The sequence below is a fragment of the Notolepis coatsorum genome (genome assembly GCF_963971535.1).
Source record: "Notolepis coatsorum genome assembly, chromosome: 6".
Taxonomy (NCBI): Eukaryota; Metazoa; Chordata; class Actinopteri; order Aulopiformes; family Paralepididae; genus Notolepis; species Notolepis coatsorum.
In genome coordinates, this window is record NC_140170.1 from 169,028,888 (window position 1) to 169,052,656 (window position 23,769).

General features: G+C 43.1%; 1 protein-coding gene across 4 annotated transcripts in view; it reads left to right on the plus strand.

Annotated features, from left to right (window-relative positions):
• LOC311231077 (paxillin-like) overlaps positions 1–23,769 on the plus strand; it is a 118,448-nt gene that overhangs the window by 51,114 nt on the left and 43,565 nt on the right. Inside the window, exon 1 of one of the 4 annotated variants that reach the window (XM_084317556.1) lies at positions 19,134–19,230. The exons of 2 other annotated variants lie outside the window; for them this stretch is intronic. The gene's annotated coding sequence lies outside the window, so the exon portion shown is untranslated. Of the gene's footprint in view, positions 1–19,133; positions 19,231–19,361; positions 19,450–23,769 lie in introns of those variants that run through there. One more of the 4 variants, XM_084317557.1, reaches the window with a different exon arrangement.

The window sequence follows — 23,769 nt, forward strand, 5'->3', positions numbered from 1 at the left end:
AGTAGACCTACTGTGTCACCAGTACTAGTAACTAGTAGAGTAGAGGAGACCTACTGTGTCACCAGTAGTATAGAAGAGGGTAGTATAGCAGAGTAGCCATACTGTCACCACCAGTAGTATAGAAGATATATATATGTATATATATATGAGATATAGGCCATGTGTGGTCGGTTGGGTGACCTGTTGACCAGCTCCGCCATTTATCATCACTGTATGTTTCTGCGCTGCGCAGGTCAGGGTCGGGAGGTATTTATAGTGGGCCTAGATACCTCTAGAATACCTCAGCCTCTCTCCGCTATGTGGAGCTTCTACAGCAGAGCCACCTGTATGCACTGTTTTTCATCTGGTTAAGCACCTGTGCGTGTGTGTGGGGTGTTTGTCTGTTTAAAAGTTGCATTTGTATGGTGCAGTATTGTATGATATGGTATTGTATGATATTTAATGTTAACCAGTCACATTAAATTAACCGGGTATTCTTAATGGTTAAATTGTAAAAAGAATATATATATATATATATATATATATATATATATATATATATATATATATATATATATATATATATATATATATATATATATATATATATATATATTTTGTATTCATTTTATAGGGTGAATGTGTAAACATTTTAAATAAAGTGAACACCAGGGACGGCACGTTCTCTAAGTTTAGACTTGTATGTCTTAGATTTAGAGCGGAGTAAAACTAGCATTTTTATGACTGCCCCAGAAAAGATTTCCATCTAGCTCTCCTGAAAAGTCATATCTCAAAACCTTTCACTACACTGGGTGGGCATGCTCCTCAGTTTGAGTATCTGTTGAGTTCTAATCATAATCATAAATCTATATAGCACATTTACAACAGTTGAGACTGTACCAAAGTGCTTCACAGATAAAAGCATGGAGCAAAGAAAAAATACATATACAATCAATATAAACGTGCAAAAAGTGCAAATACAAATAAATGCAGGGGTTCAGATGGAAATAAAAAGAAAAGTGCAGTAGAATACAAAAACAAGGCATAAAAGGACTAAAAGTAACGACCTAGGAGGCAGGCTCAGCTCTGGTCAAAGGCCAGGGAGATTAGATGAGTCTTAAACTGGGATTTAATAAAGACCTCAAGGGTCTGAACAGCACATACCTCAGTTTGAGTACCTTTTTGAGTTCAAAACAGCTCAGCTTGAGTACCTGTTGAGTTCAAAACAGCACCGTGTCTCAGTTTGAGTACCTGTTGAATTCTAAACGGCACATGCCTCAGTTTGAGTACCTGTTGAATTCTAAACGGCACGTACCTGTGTATTAAACTGTCAATGGGGAAGATTCATTGAGTGCATGTGAAGTGGCGTACTGTAAACAGCGTGAAGTAGCCTACTGTAAACGGTGTGAAGTAGGCAACACAAGGGCGGCCAGGTGGTGCAGTGGGCAAGGCACTCACCACCAATGCTGGAGACGCTGGGTTCGCGTGTTCGATCCCAGCTCTCCACATTGTTTTCAGTTTGGCTGGTCGTCCGTACTAATACAATTGGCAGTATTAGAGGGTGGGAAAGCTGATGGGTGGGTCCTGGGCGTTGTAAACAGAAAAATACTCCTACAGTTCGGTCGGGGCGCCTGCTCAGCGAAGGAAGGATCTGGAGGGAGGTAGTGTGACCTTCCACACGTTACACTCTCCCAGTGAGAATCTGAACTACCAGGCTGGCTGCCGGCTGGCTGCGCATGTGTCGGAGGATAGCATGTGATAGTCTCCGGCCTCCCGGACCAACAGTAGGGGGGGTGCGCAACAACCAGGAAGGGAGTTGGGAATTGGCATAACAACTAACAGGGGATGGGAGAAAAATCGGAAAAAGAGGAGGGGGGAAAAAGATAGTTAAAAAAAATAAAGTAGGCAACACAATGGAAAACTGGTGAAATGTAAAAAAGACAGTCATATTTGTTGAGCCTTTCAAACAAGTCGGACCTTTGCAGGCCAAAATCAGAATAATCAACGGACTGGCGGTTATCAAAGGACTGGCTGGTCAATCATAGATTATCAAGGGACATATATTACTGCCCAAGAAAGACCCTGGGAATAACATTATGAAGCAGAACAAGACCGATGGCTCCATGGTTGTTTTTTTGTGGGCTGTTTCAGACAAATGAACAAAATGGTATGCACGCTTTTTATTGCCATTCTCTTGAGTAGTGTTGATGAGCAATAAGGATGATTGACGACAAGCATCGTCACTGTAGGCCCCACAGCTAGTGGGCGTTTGAACTGTGTGGTGAAATGAGTTTGGTCAACAAGTCCCAACATTGTGGGCATATAGTGTTTACTTGGCTCCATTGTCACGTCAGAAGAGGCAACAATATGGTATTGTATGGTACTGTATTGTATGGTACTGTACATCTATAGACAGCTTAGTTCTGTCAGGTGAATGTGTTGAGTAGGCAGCAGTCCTTCAGTCTCGGCTCTGATCCACACCTTCCGTTTCCTCCACGGAGGATAACTCTTTATTTAGTTACCAGAACCTCACTCCAGTCAGAGAGGGGCGGGACCTTATTATAGGCTGTAGTTAAGACATGCATTGCATTATGCAATAATATGTCAAAATATAATCTTACAATAAAATAGATTACTTGACACAAGTTGACAGCATCTTTGTTTGCATGAACCATTCCAGAACACATTCCACTGACCTTCCCGTCGAGTCCAAAACAGACTAAAAGTAGGACACTTGTGGTACTATTTCTACCTCAACTAATATTACTGTTGCCTCAATAAGGTAATAGCAGTGATCTGAACCCAGGTCCCAGCACCCAAATTCCCTCCCAGCCCGACAGCTAGGGGGAGAAAGAGACTACAGGAGAGACAGAGCGGCTGGTCTCTCTGTCTCTGATGGGCTCTATCTTGTCTTCTAATTCCTCAAGCTGGGTCTTATCAACATGATCTGCCCCGTAACCTCCGCCGCCACCCGTTTCTCTTTCTCTCGCTCTTCCCTTCATATAAGGAAGAAGACGCTGCAGGCAGCGGCACGTCAGGAATTCACAAGCTCACCTTCGCTGCCCATCGGATAAGGAGGGGGAGGGAGGGAGGAGAGGAGATAGGAGAGGAGGGAGGAAGGAGAGGAGAGGAGATAGGAGAGGAGGGAGGAAGGAGAGGAGAGGAGATAGGAGAGGAGGGAGGAAGGAGGAAGGAGAGGAGAGATGAAAGGAAAGGAGAGGGAGGGAGGAAGGAAGGAAGGAGAGGGAGGAAGGAAGGAGAGGAGAGATGAAAGGAAAGGAGAGGGAGGAAGGAAGGAAGGAAGGAGATAGGAGAGGAGGGAGGAAGGAGAGGAGAGATGAAAGGAAAGGAGAGGGGGAAAGGAGAGGGAGGGAGGAAGGAAAGGAGAGGGAGGGAGGGGAGAGGAGAGATGAAGGGAGAGGGAGGAAGGGGAGAGAGGGAGGAAGAAAAGGAGAGGGAGGGAGAGGAGAAGAGAGATGAAAGGAGGAGAGGGGAGTGAAATAGGAGGGGAAGGAAAGGAGGAGAGGGGAGTGAAATAGGAGGGGAAGGAAAGGAGGAGAGGGGAGTGAAATAGGCGGGGAAGGAAACGAGGAGAGGGGAGTGAAATAGGAGGGGAAGGAAACGAGGAGAGGGGAGTGAAATAGGAGGGGAAGGCGGAACAAGAAAAGAGAAAAGCAGATAAACTCGCTGGTGATTACAGTCAACATTCCTCCCCTTGTGGTCGATATTATGCCACATATCCCAGAGGATAACGTCTCAGTGTGAAGTGCTGTGACGTTTATGAGACCTATGGATAGTCGGATACTATAAAACGTATGTCTGAATATACCTGCATATAAACCATAGCTCTGTATGATGGCTTGTACAATAATGCTGTATGCATATAAATCTATATTTATTCTCAACGCATATACCTATCCACACCTGTCTGTACTTACCTGCACACAGTCCTTTACTAGATCTATATCTGTACATATCCTACTCTTACTAGTTACGCTGCTGGCCAGTATGACTACTACCACTGTCCTTATACCTGTATCACTGTGCACAATACACATTATACTACAACTCTGTACATACATCTGATTAGCACTACATGCGGTAGTACTCATTTGTATGTTTTGTACCCAGTTTAATCACCTGTACATATTACTGTTACATTTGCACTCTGGTTGGATGCCAAACCTCTTTTCGTTGTACTGTAGTATAATGACAATACATTTGAATCTAATCATGTAGCCCTTCACCCATTGGTCGGTTTTTTAGTTGATCAAGAAAGACTGGGTTAGAAGATGAACTGTAGTTGTTTTTCATGCTCAGTGAGTTGCTTCCTTAAACATGGTCACATTTATGGTCAGTAGTGGATTGAAAGAGGTCTCTTTGTATGAGTGCAGGTGGGAAAACACAATTTTCTAGATTTGTAGATTAAATGAACTAATTGTTTAGTCGACAAAAGTCCTATGATTATAGCTTGACTTGGAGTTTAGATATTATATCAGCTCGGAAAGGTAAAAGCAGATCTCTATTCTAGTGCTTGAGTGCTTCTCTCTCTGTCTCTGCTCATCCTGCATTATCAAGTCTTTACTCTACTGCTTAATGAGCACAGTCCTCTTTTCTCGCTCTTTCCTTCTCTCTTTTTCCCTCTCTTCTCCCTCTCTTCTCGCTCTCTCTCACTCTCTTTCTACCTCTCTTCTCTCCCTCTCTCGCAACCTCTCTCCCTCTGTCTATGCTCATCATCCCTCTCTCTCTCACTATGTCCCTCTTTTGCTCTCTCCTTTCTCTCTTTCCCTCTCTCTCTCTCTCCCTCGGTTTATGCTCATCCTCTCTCTCTCTCTCTCTCTCTCCCCTCCCTCTGTCTATGAACATTTTGACCTGGTCATGAACATGTGCTGTTTTCTTTAGGAAATATAGGAGTAGGAGGATAGGAGTGTGCAGCATACTAGAGGTCATAAGGTCAATATTAGCTTTGGTGTGTTGGTCTTATGATATGGGATACACTGCTTGATATAAGGATCCTGTATCAAGTCTTTACACTCTCTACGGCTAAATGAGCACAGTCGTCTCTCTCCCTCTCTCCCTCTCCCTCTCCCTCTCCCTCTCCCTCTCCCTCTCCCTCTCCCTCTCCCTCTCCCTCTCCCTCTCCCTCTCCCTCTCCCTCTCTCCCTCTCCCTCTCTCCCTCTCTCACACACACAGCTTAGCACTGCCCCCTAATGGTTGTAAACTGTACTGTTTTATAGCAGCCACTGGCCAGCTATCAATGATGCTTGTGTTTCTCTGCAGTTGATTGGAGTTGTTGTGAATCTTAATAGATCTTAGAAGCAGTAGCGGATGTAGGGCCAGGTGAACATAATCTCTGGGTGTTTTTATGTTGTTATACACACATTTGTTGTATTAAATGAATAACAATCTATGGTAAGTCAAATTTCTCACAATAATTTCTGAAATACTTGTGTTATGTTTCAGTTTCATACATCACACATGGCAACATTATCACACCAATATGATGACTATTTATTTGTTAATGTATATATATATATATATATATTTATGTAATGTATGAGTATGTAGATCTAAGATGTGTTGAGAACTAAGTAGATGTGATGAGAACTAAGTAGATGTGATGAGAACTAAGTAATGAGAACTAAGTAGATGTGATGAGAACTAAGATGTGATGAGAACTAAGTAGATGTGATGAGAACTAAGTAGATGTGATGAGAACTAAGTAGATGTGATGAGAACTAAGTAGATGTGATGAGAACTAAGTAGATGTGATGAGAACTAAGATGTGATGAGAACTAAGTAGATGTGATGAGAACTAAGTAGATGTGATGAGAACTAAGTAGATGTGATGAGAACTAAGTAGATGTGATGAACTAAGTAGATGTGATGAGAACTAAGTAATGAGAACTAAGTAGATGTGATGAGAACTAAGTAATGAGAACTAAGTAGATGTGATGAGAACTAAGATGTGATGAGAACTAAGTAGATGTGATGAGAACTAAGTAGATGTGATGAGAACTAAGTAATGAGAACTAAGTAGATGTGATGAGAACTAAGTAGATGTGATGAGAACTAAGTAATGAGAACTAAGTAGATGTGATGAGAACTAAGTAGATGTGATGAGAACTAAGTAGATGTGATGAGAACTAAGTAATGAGAACTAAGTAGATGTGATGAGAACTAAGTAGATGTGATGAGAACTAAGTAGATGTGATGAGAACTAAGTAGATGTGATGGAATTGGGGGTTTTCGTCACAGTTGCAGATAAAGATTAGGCTACACTAATATTATAGTATTAAAAGAAACTGATGAGTTATATTCATTCAATAAAGTTGATTTAATTGATTTAGTTGGGCTGGGGCTTCTCCATGGGCTGGGTCTGGGGCTGGAAAGTTGATAAAAAAAAATACTAATTTAATCAGATTAATCACTTTATTCAAATTGAGGATTTAGTTTGAGGATATTTAAAAAATTTAAAATTTAAAAGTATTACAATTTTTTTTTGAAATTCTTATTTTTTTAAATTAAAAACGAAGGTTCGAATATTCGTTCTAAAAACCCTGACGAAGTTCGAATCCCAAAAACAGGCTTTCGGGGACAGCCTTAGAACTAAGTAGATGTGATGAGAACTAAGTAGATGTGATGAGAACTAAGTAGATGTGATGAGAACTAAGATGTGTTGAGAACTACCTAAATCCATTGGGCTTTAGGGGTGCTGCGTTTGATCACTGCGCTCTACATGTGGTAAATGCACAAATCGCAACGTGTAAATAAGATCGATTTTGAAGTGTAGCTCGTTACTTTTGACGGTAGGCTATCCGCTTCCAGTCATTGTGCTAAGCTAGCTAGCATACTGCAGGTCTCTCTCTCTGTACTGCACACGCAGAGATGAGAAGGGTATCCATCTTCTTGTCTTGCACACAGAGATGAGAAGGGTATCTATCTTCTTGTCTTGCACACAGAGATGAGAAGGATATCTATCTTCTTGTCTTGCACACAGAGATGAGAAGGATATCTATCTTCTTGTCTTGCACACAGAGATGAGAAGGATATCTATCTTCTTGTCTTGCACACAGATGAGAAGGATATCTATCTTCTTGTCTTGCACACAGAGAGATGAGAAGGGTATCTATATTCTTGTCTTACACACAGAGCGATGAGAAGGGTATCTTCTTGTCTGACTCTGGGGAAGACGGCAAATAAGCTAATTTCCAAAAAAGTTGGTGTGTTCCTTTTTAACAACGGGATTCAGGAAGTGTGTAGTACTTTGAACAGGATGCAGTCTTGCACTACCAGGATATCCTTATCGGGGATAATGAAGCCCCCCCCCCCCTCGTTCTCCAAACCTCCCCGGTGGAAGGAGGTGTGTAACATAGGATCCTCACCTCCCTTTGTCTGGACAAGATACTGTTTATCCTTTTCATTTAGTGCCCTCTGGAAGTTTCACATCTGGTCTGAGTCAGTCCGTTCCTGCTACACCTTGTTTCCAACGCTGTTGGGACAATAGTCTCCGGCAGTGAGTGATTATGATTCAACAGCACTACAACACGGGACGGGCTCTGATGGATGAATGAAAGCAAGAAGCAAAGCATTGGAATTCAGTAAATGGAATAGAATAGAAGTACTTTATTGATCCAGAGGGAAATTCAGCACCACTGGTCACTCACTCACAATGAACATTCAGTTAGTCAAAAGTAAAAAGAAAAAAAATAAGAATACAAATGTAAGAAAATACAGCCAGAGATATACATTCTAAAATATGTATCTATATTCTAAAATATGCAGTCCGAAAATATACAGTAAAATTGAAATGTAAATGTCCAGGATGGTGTACCTAAAGTAAAATGTAAATGTACATGAAAATTAGGCTTTGCAGGATTTAGCATTTTCCATAATTTAATCGTGTCATTTTCTCACAACTATCCCGTAATGTCTGTTTTGACAAAAAAGGAGTATGACCATTTTGACCTGGTCATAAACATGTGCTGTTTTCTTTAGGAAATATAGGAGTAGGAGGATAGGAGTGTGCAGCATACTAGAGGTCATAAGGTCAATATTAGCTTTGGTGTGTTGGTCTTATGATATGGGATACAACACTGCTTGATATAAGGATCCTGTATCAAGTCTTTACACTCTCTACGGCTAAATGAGCACAGTCGTCTCTCTCTCTCTCTCTCTCTCTCTCTCTCTCTCTCTCTCTCTCACTTAATTTCCTTCTCTTCATCTGCCATCCTTCATTTTTGCCCTCCTTTTGCTCCCTATGTCTCTTTCATCTTGCTTTTCAGTTCTCTTTTATGTTCTCGCTCTCCCTCTCTCTCGCTCACTCTCACCCTCTCTCTTTCTCTCTCTCTCTCTCTCTCTCTCTCTCTCTCATAATGAGCCCCATGTGGAGAGCTGTTCATATGCTGTAATTAAAACACACGGCTCATCTGGGAGGAAGGGAGTCTCCTCAGTCTGAGAGCCAACCCTGTTTTAGCCCCAGAGGACCTGCCTGTATCACACACACACACACACACACACACACACACACACACACACACACACACACACACACACACACACATTCTCTCGCTCTCTCTCTCTCTCACACACACAGACTCTCGTCTCATTCACACACACAGACACAGAGACTCTCACACACAGACTCACTCACACACACACAGACTCTCACTCACACACACACACACAGACTCTCACTCACACAATCTCTCGCGTACGCTGCACATGCACTCACTCACTCACTCACTCACTCACCCACACACAATCTCTAATCTTTTTCACTCACTATCTTTCTCAACATACACTCCAGCCATTCCTCACCGTGTCTTGTTGGCCGTTCCTTGTGTGTGTGTGTGTTTGCGTGTGCATGTGTGTGGTGTGATGCGGTGCCACGGCTCTCAACATAATAGTGTTTGATGATCAGATCAGAATGTTGTTCACTCCTTCTGCCTAATGGTATTAACTAACTATGACCAATTTCACAATTCATACATTCCTGTGATACACTGTCCGTAAATATTATTCAACATGAGCAACTCTCTCCCAGATCCAAAAACTAGAGAGATAAGACTGCAATGTGTGATGCCATCAAGTATACGTATAAGTCTGAAACTGCTCCATGGACAATTAATTGAAAGGAATGCTATAGATGACACTGAGAGACACCCAGGAGAATGTTCTGAGTATATGGTGGTATATAGATGACACTGAGAGACACCCAGGAGAATGTTCTGAGTATATGGTGGTATAGATGAGACTGAGAGACACCCAGGAGAATGTTCTGAGTATATGGTGGTATAGATGACACTGAGAGACACCCAGGAGAATGTTCTGAGTATATGATGGTATATAATAGATGACACTGAGAGCATTCTGAGATGACACTGAGAGCACCCAGGAGAATTTTCTAAGTATATGATGCTGGTATAGATGACACTGAGAGACCACCCATAGCAAACAATGTTTGATATTGTTTGTCAAACAGTGTTGAACTTGAGTGCTACACTCTTGAGTACATGGTAAGGTAGTATAGACATAGTAGCATAGTAGGTAGTAATATAGGCAAGGTAATTATTTAATAGCAAAGTGTATAATAGTAAAAGACAGTAAGATGGTTAGTCGTTTGTTAAGGAACACGTCGCCAACATTATGTGAAATGCTTGTATGGTATTTCCCAGAGTCGGACAAGAAGATGGATGCCAATTTCCTCTCTAGTGTCCACTGTCTAGCTCAGCACAAATTAATGGAAGCGGAATACGGACCACTAGCTTAGCTTAAAACTCCGGGAGAGTTGTTTTTGGTCATCAGCGAGGCTAGTGGTCCATATCCGCTTCCATTTCATTTGTGCTAAAGTAGGCTAGCTTGCAGCTGGATAGCTTTCTACTGAACACACCGAGAGTGAATTGGTATCTATCTTCTTGTCTGACTCTGGAGAAGACGGTGAGCTCATTTCCCATAATGTTGGCGTGTTCCTTTTCTAAAGCGAGCAAGGCAGAGAGCGTGTTTAGATTTTAGAGGTTTAGCTTTCTTATTTTAGACTGGGGGGGTCTCTGAACCTCGTGGCCTTGCGGTGTCCCCTCAGGCTCAGATCTCTCCTCACCCTCTTGACCTCTAACCCCTCTCAGCTTTTATGAAGCTCTCCTCCATCCTCGCATCAAAAGGAAAGTTTCCCCCGCGTGATATTCCATCCAAAGAAGTTCCACAAAGAAGTTCCACACTTTTATCCAGTTTTATTTTACAGTATAAGCCAGAAGGGCCTGAAGCCATCTGCGATACCAATGGTAATATCACGGTATTTGCATCCTATTTTGATCACTACGATCATAGTAGTGACCGAAAATGACGGCCATATAATTTTTCATAAGGGTCCAGTTTGCTCTAAATCCTTTTCCATGAAGTTCTCCTCTTCAAAGAGTCCTGACTTCCTTCTCAGTAAAGGGGATGATGGATTTTGGATGTTGAATTAAAACTTTATCTCCTCCCTGCAGGCTGCTTTTATTATACAGCTGAACTCTTTGATATATCAACGCTCTTCCCACCACAGTTAGGACAGCCGAAACCTGTCTAATCTTTCGCTCTTACACACACACACACCCATCTTTCGACTAAAGACACACTTCTTCAATCAATATCAAATTATAATTTTTTTTTAATAAGAACTAACCTTACTAACCTTGTCCTAATATACTAACCTACACTGTAGCACTCAACACTTTGATGAACATTGTTACTCAGCTGATAGAGTTGTGCCCTTCCTGATGACTTGTTGTACAGAACTTGTAAGTCGCTTTGGATAAAAGCGTCAGCTAAATTACTAAATGTAAACATTTTAATATATACTATACATTTTTCTTGTAGTTCCCCTTTTCTGACTACAAAAGGCATTAGGACGGGTTGGAGCAGCAGATTGAGCTATAATGACATGTGGCGTGTTGGGGAAGCTACATGTGTTGGGGAAGCTACATGTGTTGGGGAAGCTACATGTGTTGGGGAAGCTACATGTGTTGGGGAAGCTACATGTGTTGGGGAAGCTACGGGGAAGCTACATGTGTTGGGGAAGCTACATGTGTTGGGGAAGCTACATGTGTTGGGGAAGCTACATGTGTTGGGGAAGCTACATGTGCTGTGTTGGAGAAGCTACATGTGGCGTGTTGGGGAAGCTACATGTGGCGTGTTGGGGAAGCTACATGTGGCGTGTTGGGGGAAGCTACTCTGAACAGTTACAGATTACTTTACACTGGAAGAAGTTGACCTGCAGCAAAGCTACCACTAGGTACTAGAAGAAGTACTTCTAGCTATTCCCCTACCTACACTGTCCTCTCACAAGCTCTCACACACGTACACCACGCTCTGTGTGTGGGTGGGTGTGTGTGGGTGGTATATAGATGGTCCAGAACATGCCTGACTACAATGTGTTTGGTGATCAAAACAAACTCTAACCCCATATGACTAATTCACTTCAGATTAAGGCCATTTATTTCCTAACCAGATCAATCAAGTGAAAGAGAGTGTGATTTAATTTCAGACACCTATCCCTGATATAAAGAAAAAGAAAAATAATTTAAGATTTGACATTTTGGCTTGCATCTGTTTCCTTGCAGCATCAAGTAGAGTCATGTCTTCCACCAGCTAGCGGGGAACAAAATATGTGCCTGTTCTACGTAGCCTAGAGCCTACAGTTGTGCAATAATGGTTGTGTTGGAACGATGTTTGTGCAGTGGTTGTGTTAGATTAGATTCAGAGAATGTATTGTAATTGCACAGCACAAGTACAGTACAACGAAAATAAGTTTGCATCTAACCAGAGTGGAAATGTAACAGTAAAGTGTATTAACAATATATGATTTCCATATGGGATATATACAGATGGATGTATATCTGTAATATATAGGTATGTGAACAGGGATATATCCAACAGTATATATAGACCGTGTAATAGTATGTTGTACATGGCTGTCATACAGGTATGTAAACGGTAAAAACCAGTAGACTATATGATGAGTTAGGTAGTTATGATTACAGTGCAAGGCAGTTATAGACGGTGAAGGCAGTAGATTGGTATATATACTATACAGTGTGTATAGTGTCTGTCAGAGCACAGGACTGTTCTGTGCTTTAGCTTAAGATGAAGTGTGGAAGCGGAGTTGATTTAAAGGGTGTTGAGCCATCTTGACCCCAACATCTGTTGATTGTTGTCACCAACTCTGGGATTACTTTGACTCGGCACCAACGGCAAAGATGTCTCTGAGCTGAGGCCCGCGGACCGATTTAGTACTGATATGATCTCACAGTCGTGATCCATGGAATGTTCTGCTTAAATTTGACCCCGTTGCTATGGAATATTTTTCATGAAGAAACGTTGCTCTCTTGTTGTTCTTCAGCGAGCTACGTCAAGGAGTTGAGCCACGTTAGGTGAATAACTAGGCAGATAACTGCAGGATTCGGCGGAATCCTTCACATGTGGCTACAAGCACCGCATTTGGCATGAAGGTTCTCCTGGGTCTACTTTGCTGCAAAAGAATGTTAGCCACTTAAATCCAACATGGCCGCCATTTTTTCAAGATGGCCTGATGATACCAAAATACCATTAGAGGGACTAAACAAACATTTTCAGCCTGCGCCCACCAGCTGGCGGGGGGGTATTCACAGAGATATTCTACAGGTCCCTCTCCCCCCCACGGACATTCTCCACCTGCTTAGGATCCACCACCATCATCCCTGCTCCCAAACAACAAAAGGTGGCTCAAGGACTGGCACCATGTAACCCTGCACTGAACACAGCACTTTGTGGCCGGATACTGGACTTTCTAGCGCCGCCAGGTGGTGAGTGGACAATCCCTGGGCATCGGAGCGCCACAGGGCTGTGTCCTCGGCCCCCTCCTGTGTCCTCGGCCGACACGGCCTACGGTTGATTGAAGTTATGCCGGTTGTGAAATGTAGCTTCACACAGAGATGGCATCAACATCTGCGGTTTGAGCACAGGACGAGCTTTTAAAAGTGACTGATCACTTCCTCTTGTTGTGGTCTTGCTTTTAGAGGGACCACGGTGTGTATTAGTGTTAGTGTCACAATACTGGAATTTCTAACTTCGATACGATACCTTGAAAAGTAGCGATATTCGATACCATTTTCGATACCACAGGGAAAAATAATGAAACCCATGACAATACGGCTCTCCGTGATTTTATCTTTTTTCATCTAAGGCTGTCAAAGTTATCACGGTATTAATGAGTTAACGCACGATTCTATTAACGCCACTATTTTCTTTTACTCACAATAAACTTTTTAGAAGAGAACTATTATTATTTTTTCTTAACTTTTTATTTTATAAATTTTTTTACTAGACTCCACTCAGGTGTATTATTGATACTCTCATTGATACTATGTTTGTTTCTGACTCAAAGTGTGTGTGTGTGTGAGAGAGAGAGAGAGAGAGAGAGAGAGAGGGGGGGCGGGGGTGTGAGTCCTCAGCCCTTGTGTGGGTGAATGTAACAAGTTCCTAACGTTATCTTTCCCCTATTATTTCATGCACACTTTATATTCATTTTTATTTTTTTTTAAGCTATTTTGTGCATCACTCTGTTTTGAATTTGATGCAAATTTGCAATGCATGAGGGTCATCCTTTTGTGTTAAATGGCTGCATAAAGCAAGCATTTGTTGACTCATGTTGATAAGAGTATTAAAACTTGGAACTTGAAAAATATCCGTTTAAGGTAGATACAATTAATCAGATTAAATATTTTAATCGATTGACAGCACTAGTTTAACCCATTCTCCGCAAATCACGTGTTAAGGCGGGTTTTTCCGCCATGCGTTGTCTGCCAATCACGCCGTAAGGCGTGTTTGAGATCAATATTTCATATTTTCGTCATGGTATTCATATTTCACCCACGGAGTCTTGGCTGATGCTGTCTGAGCCAGCACAACTCTGCAACGCTTCAATACTGCCACCTGGTGGCCGATCGGCGAGTTGCCAAACCGGAAGTGCCCGTTGGAGCTCGGTCCGTCCCCTAATTTCGTCCGGCCACTCGTTTATCGTCCCGGGGCTCAATACAGACACCGTGGATATGGGTCTTTGCCATAACTCAATAATCAACATGATTTGGACCTGTATTAGTAATATACAAACCGGAAATGGATTGCATCGATCAACATCACATAATTGGGATCTGTTTGCTCCACTCTCATCGCCCAACGCTACGAGACTGATGTGAGTTTCAGCGTTTTTCTTTATCATTTTCGATACAAACTGCTCTGATCAATATATCACCCATACTACATAAATCATTTAACGTCGGTCATTGAATTATAAACGACCCCCCCCTCCGTTCACCCTCAGATGATCAGTCATGACGTTTAGGACCATGTACAGTTGACATTTTTTATATTGCATGGATCGGTATCAAACTGCATTTGATAATCTAATATATGCATTTATGCCTATATCTCACGTTCTATGAAATACTGCAGAAAACGATAAAAACATATTTATACTCTAGTCGGTATTTTTGTATGAATGTGTGAATGAAAAAGTAAAACGTTCCTACATCCTGAACGATAGATAATTGATGTTGAATGGGCCATAGTAATGTCAATATAGCAAAGTTATAGCCCTGCAAAGAAGGTGAACATCTCCATAGACAAATAGCGCTGGCAGAGGATGGTTTAGGATGATCAAAGTGGTGGTAGAGAATGGGTTAATCATATAGGGCGGGGATTTCAGTTAACATGAAATGGTTAGGAAGGCAATACTTGTTATTTAACTGTCCAAGAAGTCTGAACCCAGGTTTCTCAACAGTATAGAGACAGGGACCTGATCCATGCATATGTACTCTGCTACAGCCCTGTTCAGTTTCTTGGCTTCATTTGAGTTTGCATGATACTGTCTTTGATGTTCAAATACTGCTGGTAGGGTAGGCTGTGAGAGTGTCGCTTTTGTTGCTGGTCGATTTTCCTCAGCTTCTCTCTGGTACTATAAGAGAAGAGAAATATAACACTTTTAAAACCCTTTGTTTCTCTTTAGATCAGACATTTAAAATAACTAAATTATCTAATCTAATCTTATAAATTAACTAAATTTAATAGTACTGCGTGTTAAGCATAACAGCATCTAAGTTAATTAACTTCTGACCATTATAATCAAAGTATTTTCCTATGAACTGAAACTCATAAGATCACATATGAACTGCTAGCTGGCTACCTTTTTTAATTCACAGTACAACAGCTAGCTAACTGTACAAAATATGGTCTCAGCCAATCACATCGATTTGTACAGTTAGTTAGCTAGCTACTCTTGTGAATTAAAAGGTAGCCAGCTAGCTAGCATAGTTTGTATTAGCTAGCTACAGTAGCTAGGTAGCTAACGTTAGCTAATGGAAGAACGATAGCTAGCTAGCTAACATTCGCTAATAGCTGTAACAACGAACTCCAATGATGTTATCAGCTGTTGATATTATGAGCTATCAGTAGCTAACCAAATTTGTGGTGTTTGCACCTTTCGTTGGCACTGCTCTGTAACAACGCTTGCAAATGGGCTTCATCTTTAGCTTTTCCTTTGTCATTACTTAGTACTACTACTAGGGTAGTCTTTTAGAGAGACCACAGTGTGTATTGGGTTAGGGTAGTCTTTTAGAGAGACCACAGTGTGTATTGGGTTAGGGTAGTCTTTTAGAGAGACCACAGTGTGTATTGGGTTAGGGTAGTCTTTTAGAGAGACCACAGTGTGTATTGGGTAGGGCAGTGGTTACCAAAGTCGGGGTCGCGACCCAAAGGTGGGCCGCGAGATGATTTCCTAAAAAAATTAAATAAAAACTTTTTTTTAATTTTTATTTGTCAGGCCACTGAACTTAGAAGCAGGCCAGGACAGTGTTTCTAGTTGTATTCTAAAATTATTTTCTATTGTATTCTAAAATGTGACTAAATGGTTTTATATTAACTTAATAAATAAACAAACGAAAAATCTACTTATTTCAACGAACATTTCAAACAAAATAACAGATTATGCACATAAAACGCTGAAAACAACCGAAGCAACAATAGTATTTTAATGAGACTATTATTATTATCATTATTATTTTGCAACAAGTTAGCCCTCTCATAAATAGCACATATAAATGAATAACTAACTTGAACTAACTTAATAGGATTGAAGTGATATTTGGCTTAAAAAATCGGTCGCCTGACAAAAAAAAAAAAAAAAAAACCTGACGATGTGCATTGGGCCGCGGCTCTCTGACGCCTTATTTTCTGGGTCCCGGCCTGAAAAGTTTGGGAACCCCTGGAATTAGGGTATAGACATGACATGGTATATGATAGACATGTTGTTTGCCATCATTACATAGTATATGATAGAGACATTGCCACAGTGACGGATACTGGTTTTTCCACAGTGACTGATACTGGTTTTGCCACAGTGACGGATACTGGTTTTGCCACAGTGACAGATACTGGTTTTGCCACAGTGACAGATACTGGTTTTTCCACAGTGACAGATACTGGTGTGTCAATGAATCACAACAGATATCTCTTCTCTGTTTGGGTCATTTGGGTCCAAGATGATGTTTCAGTCTTTTCTGTTCACTTCCATGTTTTCTGTTTACACACACACATACACGTGTACACACATTTCTATACTTGTGAGGACTATTATTGACTATGCATTCCACCACTGACTACATTCTTGCCCCTTCACCCTAATTCACCCTATTTTAAGTGTGGACTGGCCAAAATGTCTTCTAAACGATGTTGCACACATTGGACATTTGGCCCTCACAATGATAGAAGTACAAGAACACACACACACACAGCGCTATCTGGCCACAGTAGTATAAACAGCGCGCTGCACCGTGTCCTTAATGAAGGTCTGGAATGTGCCGGGGCTACTGTGTCCATGTGGAGACACCCTGTCTGCAGCCATGTGAGCTCATGATACAGCTAATGCTGGTGTTCAGCCAGCTCAGACGGGGAGTGGCTATGTCCTGGACCTCACCTCAGTCTGGGTAGTGGCTATGTCCTGGACCTCACCTCAGTCTGGGTAGTGGCTATGTCCTGGACCTCACCTCAGTCTGGGGAGTGGCTATGTCATGGGACCTCACCTCAGTCTGGGGAGTGGTTATGTCCTGGAAGCTCACCTCAGTCTGGGGAGTGGCTATGTCCTGGACCTCTCCTCAGTCTGGGGAGTGGCTATGTCCTGGACCTCACCTCAGTCTGGGGAGTGGCTATGTCATGGGACCTCACCTCAGTCTGGGGAGTGGCTATGTCCTGGGACCTCATCTCAGTCTGGGGAGTGGCTATGTCCTGGAACCTCACCTCAGTCTGGGGAGTGGCTATGTCCTGGAACCTCACCTCAGTCTGGGGAGTGGCTATGTCCTCACCTCAGTCTGGGGAGTGGCTATGTCCTTTGACCTCACCTCAGTCTGGGTAGTGGCTATGTCCTGGAAGCTCACCTCAGTCTGGGGAGTGGCTATGTCCTTTGACCTCACCTCAGTCTGGGGAGTGGCTATGTCCTGGACCTCACCTCAGTCTGGGTAGTGGCTATGTCCTGGGACCTCACCTCAGTCTGGGGAGTAGCTATGTCCTGGAACCTCACCTCAGTCTGGGGAGTGGCTATGTCCTGGGACCTCATTGATGCAGAATTGGCAATTCTTTTTAAAAGGGAATCGCAATTCATTAATGGATTATGTCTCCCTCCCCTCTACCTTTATACTCTACCTAGATTATAAATGACAACTAAAGCCCTTTGATCTCTATCCCCCTGGATATCAAGAAAAACAAGCCATTTCACATATCCAATCTGCTTCCTCTGAAATATCACATAATACAGACAGGTAAACATTTAGGCTCTAACATATCAAATGATACTTTAACATTTCACAATACCCTTTTTATGACTGAATTAAACCGTCTTTGTACTGCATCTTTAAATGCAAATGTAAAGCCCTATAATGCACCACCGTAATCCTCAGCTAAATATATATCCGGGAGACGGTGCTGTCGGGCTGCTGAGTAGACGGTTCTATCTGGTCCACGGGTTCCTGGCTGCTCTGGTGCTGTTTGTACTGTTGTTTACGGCATGAGTCACATCCCACTGTGGAAGATCTCTGAGCTCACATGGTACATGACGTCATTAGCCCCTTTCGTGACTGTGTGATGCAAGCCTTGCTTGAATACGCAGTCACTGATTCCACGGTACTAGGCTAGTTAATGTGCGCCATCAAGCACTGGTTAAAAACGAACGGATCGTTCTACATTTATCAGATAGAAATTTCAAAGGTACTCAACGTTGCCCGAGGGTTTCACACACAAAACCGGGGTGGTTTGAGAACTAGGCGTTGCTAATAAACATTTTAAATAATCTTTATAAACGAGTAAAAAAAATCACTGAGCTAGCCTTGGCTAAAATGGCTTCTTCCGCATTTTGACGCAGGAGCGCTGCGATTGCTGGGCGCACCAGGCATGTGACAAAGCAGCCAGCAATCACAGCGCTCCGGCGTCAAAATGCGGAAGAAGCCATTTTAGCCAAGGCTAGCTCAGTGATTTTTTAACTCGTTTATAAAAATTATTTAAAATGTAAAAAATTAGCAACGCCGAGCTTTCAAACCACCCCAATTTTGTGTGTGAAACCCTCGTGCAACGTTCAGTACCTTTGACATTTCTATCTGATACATTTAGAACGATCCGTTCCTTTTTAACCAGTGCTTGATGGTGCACATTAACTAGCCTAGTACCGTGGAATCAGTGACTGCGTATTCAAGCAAGGCTTGCATCACACAGTCACGAAAGGGGCTAATGACGGCACTGAAGCTGTGCAAACACATGGACATGGTGTTGCGTCCCAAAACAGTCGCCATTGTTTACAAACGGCAACATGGATATCATCACTTCATCACCGTCCTATTGAATCATCGCGCCCAGTCCTATAGTGATGAATCGGTTTGGATCATAATATTGTGTTAAGACATCTTGGAACGACCTTTTGAGTCATAAAAGAGTGAAGGAGTGCCCGGGAGTGAAGGAGGAGCCGATGACACCTTCGTACCACTCCCTCTGTGGGCATGACAGTGTTGATGAGAGCCTCCGACTGTCTGACTGCCTGCCCTGTTTGTCCCGCTTTCCTCCACAACCGCTCATTAATTCTCTGGCTGTGTTCGCGACACGTGAGGAGGACGTCTGTGACTCTCTTCTTACCTCCGTTTCCAGGGGTCAAGACTGGCACAGCAGAAGGCACAGAGTTGAACTTAACCCCACTGCAGGTCAAACCCTTCCATCCTCTTTCTACCCTCTCAACCCCCTCCTCCTCCACTACCACCCCCCCCCCCCTTTCCCTCCTCATTCCCCTCTGCTGATGGTAGAGTTAAGAAAGGCAGATCCTGCCTGACAGACGGTCTGTTTGGGTTGTTGCCTTCTTACTCGTCTTCCCCTGCATTCGTACCTGGGTGTCTTGTCGGTTATTTTTTGTTTTGTTTTCACAGGTAGGTCTCATGTTCAGTGTTTGTGTGTGTGTTGCTCTCTCTCTCTCTCTCTCTCTCTCTCTCTCTCTCTGTGTACTCGTATCTCTCTTGAGAGTCCTACAGTTGTCACTTACAGTGTGCTGTTTACTCCGTGGAGTTGGTTTGTTCGCTTGTTTAGAGTTGGGCTAACCTTTCATTGTCAGATGAAGACGGGAGTTCTGTTTTGTCGTCCCTCTATACTTTGCACCTGCCGTGGATTTGTTGGTGGTTATGCAGAAGAGTGGCGTGTCTGCTTTACCTCACTTTCAGGCTCGTCTAGAGAATAACCCAGTAACCGTGATTGTGTTTTTTTTTTACACCGTTGAACATGAATGTTTAGCGGTTGTTGTTTTCTACTGGTGGGAAAGACATCGGTAAAGGTTGACTAGGCTGCTTCATGTCTGGGACATTTTTAGTTGCAGGGAGTTGGTTACTTGGTTGAGAGTCATGGTGCTTGTGAAATTCTGCATGGGAAACTGAGCCCTGGTGTGGTGGAGGCTGCTGCTGCTAAAATAGGCCCAAGTGTTCGGTAATGCATCTCTTCGTGTCCCCTCCTACTTGTGTGTGTGCTGAATTAGATGATGTTTTCTTCAACCCATGGTCACAATGATGCATAATCACTTGATGCAAAAGGATTCTTGCAGTTTTAAAGGAGCTGGTTGTGGCTCCTGTCTGATCAAGGTGGTGCTGCTGTGTGATCAAGGTGGTGCTGTGTGATCAAGGTGCTGCTGTGTGATCAAGGTGCTGCTGTGTGATCAAGGTGGTGCTGCTGTGTGATCAAGGTGGTGCTGTCTGATCAAGGTGGTGCTGTGTGATCAAGGTGGTGCTGTGTGATCAAGGTGCTGCTGTGTGATCAAGGTGGTGCTGTGTGATCAAGGTGGTGCTGTGTGATCAAGGTGGTGCTGTCTGATCAAGGTGGTGCTGTCTGATCAAGGTGGTGCTGTGTGATCAAGGTGGTGCTGACTGATCAAGGTGGTGCTGTGTGATCAAGGTGGTGCTGACTGATCAAGGTGGTGCTGTCTGATCAAGGTGGTGCTGTCTGATCAAGGTGGTGCTGTCTGATCAAGGTGGTGCTGTGTGATCAAGGTGGTGCTGTGTGATCAAGGTGGTGCTGTGTGATCAAGGTGGTGCTGCTGTCTGATCAAGGTGGTGCTGACTGATCAAGGTGGTGCTGTCTGATCAAGGTGGTGCTGTGTGATCAAGGTGGTGCTGTGTGATCAATGTGGTGCTGTGTGATCAAGGTGGTGCTGTGTGATCAAGGTGGTGCTGTGTGATCAAGGTGGTGCTCCTGTCTGATCAAGGTGGTGCTGTGTGATCAAGGTGGTGCTGTGTGATCAAGGTGCTACTGTCTGATCAAGGTGCTGTCTGATCAAGGTGCTGCTGACTGTCCATAATATGATTCAGAGGTGTGCGATGGTAGTTTTATTTGAACAGTGTGTCTGTAGCAGAAGCCAACAGTGTATCCTAATATCTCCCCTGTGACCGTTTTACATGCAGGAGACCCGGGTGCAGACTGGCTCCCCTGAGGGGGGAGGTCAAAGGGGGGGGGGGTGAGTGTAGCAGCAGTAGCCCTGTCTGAAGGAGGTCAAGTCAAGTCAGTTTTATTTGTATAGCACATTTATTTACAAATGACTAAAAGCCAAACCAAAGTGCTTCACATGATAAAAACACACACACAATGGCACTAAAATAACAGAAAAAGGTATAGTACAGTACATTTAAGAAAGCAAGGGCAAAGTGCAATATAAAAAGAAAATTGGATAAAAAGTCCAGGGTGACAGCGGACGTCATGTATAAATGCTAGGCTAGCTCTGGTCAAAGGCCAGGGAGAAGAGGTGTGTTTTGAGCAATGATTTAAAAGCCTCTAGGCTCTGGGCAGATCTTATGTGGGGGGAGGCTGTTCCAGAGCCGGGGGGCAGCAGCAGCGAAGGCTCCATCTCCCCTAGTTTTGAGCCTGGTCCTAGGCACCTCCAGCAGCTGCTGGTCAGCAGACCTTAGGGCTCTGGATGGGGTGTGGTGGTGATGCAGGAGCTCAGCTAAGTACAGTGGAGCCAGCCCGTGTAGTGCTTTAAAAACAGTCAGTAGGAGGTGAGTGTAGCAGAAGGAGCCCTGTCTGAAGTCTAGGGAGCCTAATTTCTCCCTTGGCCAGGGGGGGGATCCCTCTCTTTACTGACTTGGATTTGAATCCAGGTGTGATTTATATACAACTATAAAAATCTACCTTTAACACTCTGATGAAGGCGAAACGTGTCTGAGTTTGCTTTTAATAGGTTTAACACGACAGTGCCAAGCCAATAAAGACATTTCAATTATTAAAGAAGAGTGTCTTTACATATCTCATCCAGAGACATGTTTTTTTTTTATCAGGGTATATAATTATCAGGGGCTGTTGGCCAAAAAAAGAAAAGATCCTGAAAGCTCAGAATATCGCCCTGAAATGAGGTACATGTGCAAAATATATATAATTTTTTCAGATAAAATTACAGCTTACTGTATACCGTAACAGTATTTTATAATTATCACATTATAAGAGGTTGTCTTTTTTTAAACAGATGTTTAAGAAATTGCTGCATAACTGCTGAAAAACATCCCCACAGAATCAGTTTGTAAAATTAAAAAGCTCCCATGGTCGGGAATGAACACCAGCCACCAGCCACATGCTGCATGTACTAGCTGTGGCTTGTCTACTCCACTCTGTTCAAAGGGCCTGTTATGGCTGGTGAAGGACCAAAGTGACTGGTACTGTTATAATGGAGAAAGCCATGGGCGGCCGGGTAGCGCAGCGGACTAAGCGTCTGTCTACCACCGCAGAAACAGTGGGATCGAATCCGGCTGTCAGCGGTACCTCCGGCTTGGTCGGTCGTCCATACTGACACAATTGGCAGTGTCAGTGGGTGGGAAAGCCGGTGGGGTGGGTCCTGGTCGTTGTAAACAGCGACTCCTACAGTTCGGTCGGGGCGCCTGCACAGCGAGGGAAGGATCTAAGAGAGGTAGTGTGATCCTTCCACACGTTACACTCTCCCAGTGAGAGTCCACACTGCCAGGTGAAAAGAAGCGGTTGATTGGCTACACATGTGTCGGAGGAAACATGTGATAGCCTCCACTCTCCCAGACCGGCGGTAGGGGGTAGAGTGCGCAACGACCAGGAAGGGGATTGGGAATTGGCATAACGACTAACATTGGGATGGGAGAAGAAAAAAAAGAATCTACCAAAAACATAATTTTATAAAAAAGAAAATTAAAAGAAAAATAATGGAGAAGCCACTAGTGGATGAATATATGAATTCCCCTCTTTAGAAAAAGGCCATTTTTAACGACGACGTTGATGATGATGATAAATGCCTGGCTATGGTAGGTGAAACGCTGAGGACATGTAGTCATAACAACTTTCATAAAACCCATCTATCCCATACCAGCTCTCATCTCCCTGCATTGAACATATCAGTCTGCAGGGAGAATGAGGCAGTGGGATATTATCACAGTGTGACAGGCTTAGGTTACAGCTAGGTTAGATATTACATTATTATAATTATATTCAAATTAAACGCAAGATACTTGTGGATAAGCGCTCATTGAAGAAACCCACTCCCATTGCCAGAAGGTCTAATATTCCTATAAATACTTACTATGGAATTACTAACTACAACTGTATTTCGTGGCCCATAACGGCCCCCAAACAGCATTACCAACTTCAACAGACCCTTTGATGTGAGCTCCAGGTATTGACAATGCTGACGCTACATACTCTACCACATGGCCCCTAATGGCATCACAACTCAGCATGTACTGTAGATAGATAGGCAGTGAGAGCCAGCATATCACCAGGCGTATCAAGTGTACAGTAGATGGATAGGCAGCAGCATATCACCAGGGTTTTCGTCAAGCTAGGCCCACAACACCTCGGGAAGGCTCAACAGTTAGTTCCAGCATCCTAGAACCACCCCCTCGAAACTTCCTTGTGTTGTCCTATGTCAGAAATAGAACAATTCCTGAAACGAATATCACACATGAAACGGCAACAACAGAGAAAAGGAATACTCTCTTACCCTTTGTTTACTTTGGCCCCCAGCTGACATTATTACTCCACAACCAAATCCACTTACTCCCTTTCAATGCTTCTTCCGACATCTCATTTACCTCTTTTCGGTAAATCCTCTGCATCCTACTTCCACCAGACAAACAGTAACTTTCAGTTACTGCTGCCAAGTCTGCATATCTAAACTTTCTCCTTTCATACACCTCCTCCACTCAAATGTATAGTGTGCTATTGCGTTACTTCTTGTACTTCCTGCTTTGGACGTA